Source organism: Panulirus ornatus, chromosome 14 (genome assembly GCF_036320965.1).
Source record: "Panulirus ornatus isolate Po-2019 chromosome 14, ASM3632096v1, whole genome shotgun sequence".
Classification (NCBI taxonomy): domain Eukaryota; kingdom Metazoa; phylum Arthropoda; class Malacostraca; order Decapoda; family Palinuridae; genus Panulirus; species Panulirus ornatus.
The window spans coordinates 894,052-900,051 of record NC_092237.1 but is presented as its reverse complement, the minus strand read 5'-3'; positions in this window follow the sequence as shown (position 1 = coordinate 900,051).

Genomic DNA, 6,000 nt, shown 5'->3' with positions numbered 1-6,000 from the left:
AAAGCAAAAATGGGTATGTTTGAAGGAATAGTAGTTCCAACAATGTTGTATGGTTGCGAGGCGTGGGCTATGGATAGAGTTGTGCGCAGGAGGATGGATGTGCTGGAAATGAGATGTTTGAGGACAATGTGTGGTGTGAGGTGGTTTGATCGAGTAAGTAACGTAAGGGTGAGAGAGATGTGTGGAAATAAAAAGAGCGTGGTTGAGAGAGCAGAAGAGGGTGTTTTGAAATGGTTTGGGCACATGGAGAGAATGAGTGAGGAAAGATTGACCAAGAGGATATATGTGTCGGAGGTGGAGGGAACGAGGAGAAGAGGGAGACCAAATTGGAGGTGGAAAGATGGAGTGAAGAGGATTTTGTGTGATCGGGGCCTGAACATGCAGGAGGGTGAAAGGAGGGCAAGGAATAGAGTGAATTGGAGCGATGTGGTATACAGGGGTTGACGTGCTGTCAGTGGATTGAATCAAGGCATGTGAAGCGTCCGGGGTAAACCATGGAAAGCTGTGTAGGTATGTATATTTGCGTGTGTGGACGTGTGTATGTACATGTGTATGGGGAGGGTTGGGCCATTTCTTTCGTCTGTTTCCTTGCGCTACCTCGCAAACGCGGGAGACAGCGACAAAGTATAAAAAAAAAAAAAAAAAAAAAAAAAAAAAATATATATATATATATATATATATATATATATATAAGATTGTATGGTAAATTGTATGGGAGGGTATTGATTGAGAGGGTGAAGGCATGTACAGAGCATCAGATTGGGGAAGAGCAGTGTGGTTTCAGAAGTGGTAGAGGATGTGTGGATCAGGTGTTTGCTTTGAAGAATGTATGTGAGAAATACTTAGAAAAGCAAATGGATTGTATGTAGCATTTATGGATCTGGAGAAGGCATATGATAGAGTTGATAGAGATGCTCTGTGGAAGGTATTTAAAATATATGGTGTGGGAGGCAAGTTGTTAGAAGCAGTGAAAAGTTTTTATCGAGGATGTAATGCATGTGTACGTGTAGGAAGAGAGGAAAGTGATTGGTTTTCAGTGAATGTACGTTTGCGGCAGGGGTGTGTGATGTCTCCATGGTTGTTTAATTTGTTTATGGATGGGGTTGTTAGGGAGGTGAATGCAAGAGTTTTGGAAAGAGGGGCAAGTATGCAGTGTGTTGTGGATGAGAGAGCTTGGGAAGTGAGTCATTTGTTGTTCGCTGATGATACAGCGCTGGTGGCTGATTCATGTGAGAAACTGCAGAAGCTGGTGACTGAGTTTAGTAAAGTGTGTGAAAGAAGAAAGTAAAGAGTAGATGTGAATAAGAGCAAGATTATTAGGTACAGTAGGGTTGAGGGTCAAGTCAATTGGGAGGTAAGTTTGAATGGAGAAAAACTGGAGGAAGTTAAGTGTTTTAGATATCTGGGAGTGGATCTGGCAGCGAATGGAACCAAGGAAGCGGAAGTGAAACATAGGGTGGGAGAGGGGGCGAAAATTCTGGGAGCGTTGAAAAATGTTTGGAAGTCGAGAACATTATCTCGGAAAGCAAAAATGGGTGTTTGAAGGAATAGTGGTTCCAACAATGTTGTATGGTTGCGAGATGTGGACTATGGATAAAGTTGTGCGCAGGAGGGTGGATGTGCTGGAAATGAGATGTTTGAGGACAATATGTGGTGTGAGGTGGTTTGATCGAGTAAGTAATGTAAGGGTAAGAGAGATGTGTGGAAATAAAAAGAGTGTGGTTGAGAGAGCAGAAGAGGGTGTTTTGAAATGGTTTGGTCACATGGAGAGAATGAGCGAGGAAAGATTGACCAAGAGGATATATGTGTCGGAGGTGGAGGGAACGAGGAGAAGTGGGAGACCAAAAATTGGAGGTGGAAAGATGGAGTGAAGAAGATTTTGAGTGATCGGGGCCTGAACATGCAGGAGGGTGAAAGGCGTGCAAGGAATAGAGTGAATTGGAACGATGTGGTATACCGGGGTCGACGTGCTGTCAATGGATTGAACCAGGGCATGTGAAGCGTCTGGGGTAAACCATAGAAAGTTTTGTGGGGCCAGGATGTGGAAAGGGAGCTGTGGTTTCGGTGCATTATTACATGACACCTAGAGACTGAGTGTGAACGAATGTGGCTATGGGTATGTGGCCTGTTTACCAAATAATTTTCCCTAACCCTCTCACTTTGCACACCACTTCGACCAAAACACCCTATATCTGCCACTCTATCATCGAACACATTCAACAAACCTTCAAAATACTCGCCTCATCTCCTTCTCACATCACCACTACTTGTTATCACCTCCCCATTAGCCCCCTTCACTGAAGTTCCCATTTGCTCCCTTGTCTTATGCACTCTATTTACCTCCTTCCAAAAGATCATTTTATTTTCCTTAAAATTTAATGATACTCTCTCACCCCAACTCTCATTTGCCCCCTTTTTCACCTCTTGCACCTTTCTCTTGACCTCCTGCCTCTTTCTTTTATACATCTCCCACTCATTTGCATTTTTTCCCTGCAAAAATCGTCCAAATGCCTCTCTCTTCTCTTTCACTAATAATCTTACTTCTTCATCCCACCACTCACTACCCTTTCTAATCAACCCACCTCCCACGCTTCTCATGCCACAAGCATCTTTTGCGCAAGCCATCATTGCTTCCCTAAATACATCCCATTCCTCCCCCACCCCTCTTACCTCCTTTGTTCTCACCTTTTTCCATATTGAACTCAGTCTCTCCTGGTACTTCCTCATACAAGTCTCCTTCCCAAGCTCACTAACTCTCACCACTCTCCTCACCCCAACATTCTCTCTTCTTTTCTGAAAACCCCTACAAATCTTCACCTTCTGCTCCACAGGATAATGATCAGACATCCCTCCAGTTGCACCTCTCAGCACATTAACATCCAAAAGTCTCTCTTTCGCGCGCCTATCAATTAGCACGTAATCCAATAACGCTCTCTGGCCATCTCTCCTACTTACATACGTATACTTATGTATATCTCGCTTTTTAAACCAGGTATTCCCAATCACCGTTCCTTTTTCAGCACATAAATCTACAAGCTCTTCACCATTTCCATTTACAACACTGAACACCCCATGTATACCAATTATTCACTCAACTGCCACATTATTCACCTTTGCCTTCAAATCACCCATCACTATAACCCGGTCTTGTGCATCAAAACCACTAACACACTCATTCAGCTGCTCCCAAAACACTTGCCTCTCATGATCTTTCTTCTCATGCCCAGGTGCATATGCACCAATAATAACCCATCTCCATCAACTTTCAGTTTTACCCATATCAATCTAGGGTTTACTTTCTTACATTCTATCACATACTCCCACAACTCCTGTTTCAGGAGTAGTGCTACTCCTTCCCTTGCTCTTGTCCTCTCAGTAACCCCTGACTTTTCTCCCAAGACATCCCCTAACCACTCTTCCCCTTTACCCTTGAGCTTCGTTTCACTCAGAGCCAAAACATCCAGGTTCCTTTCCTCAAACATACTACCTATCTCTCCTTTTTTCTCATCTTGGTTACATCCACACACATTTGGACACCCCAATCTGAGCCTTCGAGGAAGATGAGCACTCCCCGCGTGACTCCTTCTGTTTCCCCTTTTAGAATGTTAAAATACAAGGAGCAGAGGGTTTCTAGCCCCCCGCTCCCGTCCCCTTTAGTCGCCTTCTACGACACGTGAGGAATGCGTGGGAAGTATTCTTTCTCCCCTATCCCCAGGGATATATATATATATATATATTTTTTTTTTTTTTTGCTTTGTCGCTGTCTCCCGCGTTTGCGAGGTAGCGCAAGGAAACAGACGAAAGAAATGGCCCAACCCACCCCCATACACATGCCTTGATTCAATCCACTGACAGCACGTCAACCCCGGTATACCACATCGCTCCAATTCACTCTATTCTTTGCCCTCCTTTCACCCTCCTGCATATTCAGGCCCCGATCACACAAAATCTTTTTCACTCCATCTTTCCACCTCCAATTTGGTCTCCCTCTTCTCCTCGTTCCCTCCACCTCCGACACATATATCCTCTTGGTCAATCTTTCCTCACTCATTCTCTCCATGTGCCCAAACCATTTCAAAACACCCTCTTCTGCTCTCTCAACCACGCTCTTTTTATTTCCACACATCTCTCTTACCCTTACGTTACTTACTCGATCAAACCACCTCACGCCACACATTGTCCTCAAACATCTCATTTCCAGCACATCCATCCTCCTGCGCACAACTCTATCCATAGTCCACGCCTCGCAACCATACAACATTGTTGGAACCACTATTCCTTCAAACATACCCATTTTTGCTTTCGGAGATAATGTTCTCGACTTCCACACATTCTTCAAGGCTCCCAGAATTTTCGCCCCCTCCCCCACCCTATGATCCACTTTCGCTTCCATGGTTCCATCCGCTGCCAGATCCACTCCCAGATATCTAAAACACTTCACTTCCTCCAGTTTTTCTCCATTCAAACTCACCTCCCAATTGAATTGACCCTCAACCCTACTGTACCTAATAACTTTGCTCTTATTCACATTTACTCTTAACTTTCTTCTTTCACACACTTTACCAAACTCAGTCACCAGCTTCTGCAGTTTCTCACATGAATCAGCCACCAGCGCTGTATCATCAGCGAACAACAACTGACTCACTTCTCAAGCTCTCTCATCCCCAACAGACTTCATACTTGCCCCTCTTTCCAAAACTCTTGCATTCACCTCCCTAACAACCCAATCCATAAACAAATTATATATATATATATATATATATATATATATATATATATATATATATATATATATATATATATATATATATATATATATATATATAATTGAATGGGAGATGTATAAAAGAAAGAGACAGGAGGTCAAGAGAAAGGTGCAAGAGGTGAAAAAGAGGGCAAATGAGAGTTGGGGTGAGAGAGTATCATTAAATTTTAGGGAGAATAAAAAGATGTTCTGGAAGGAGGTAAATAAAGTGCGTAAGACAAGGGAGCAAATGGAAACTTCAGTGAAGGGAGCAAATGGGGAGGTGATAATAAGTAGTGGTGATGTGAGAAAGAGATGGAGTGAGTATTTTGAAGGTTTGTTGAATGTGTTTGATGATAGAGTGGCAGATATAGGGTGTTTTGGTCGAGGTGGTGTGCAAAGTGAGAGGGTTAGGGAAAATGATTTGGTAAACAGAGAAGAGGTAGTAAAAGCTTTGCGGAAGATGAAAGCCGGCAAGGCAGCAGGTTTGGATGGTATTGCAGTGGAATTTATTAAAAAAGGGGGTGACTGTATTATTGACTGGTTGGTAAGGTTATTTAATGTATGTATGACTCATGGTGAGGTGCCTGAGGATTGGCGGAATGCGTGCATAGTGCCATTGTACAAAGGCAAAGGAGATAAGAGTGAGTGCTCAAATTTCAGAGGTATAAGTTTGTTGAGTATTCCTGGTGAATTATATGGGAGGGTATTGATTGAGAGGGTGAAGGGATGTACAGAGCAACAGATTGGGGAAGAGCAGTGTGGTTTCAGAAGTGGTAGAGGATGTGTGGATCAGGTGTTTGCTTTGAAGAATGTATGTGAGAAATACTTAGAAAAGCAAATGGATTTGTATGTAGCATTTATGGATCTGGAGAAGGCATATGATAGAGTTGATAGAGATGCTCTGTGGAAGGTATTAAGAATATATGGTGTGGGAGGCGAGTTGTTAGAAGCAATGAAAAGTTTTTATCGAGGATGTAAGGCATGTGTACGTGTAGGAAGAGAGGAAAGTGATTGGTTCTCAGTGAATGTAGGTTTGCGGCAGGGGTGTGTGATGTCTCCATGGTTGTTTAATTTGTTTATGGATGGGGTTGTTAGGTAGGTGAATGCAAGAGTTTTGGAAAGGAGGACAAGTATGAAGTCTGTTGTGGATGAGAGAGCTTGGGAAGTGAGTCATTTGTTGTTCGCTGATGATACAGCGCTGGTGGCTGATTCATGTGAGAAACTGCAGAAGCTGGTGACTGAATTTGGTAAAG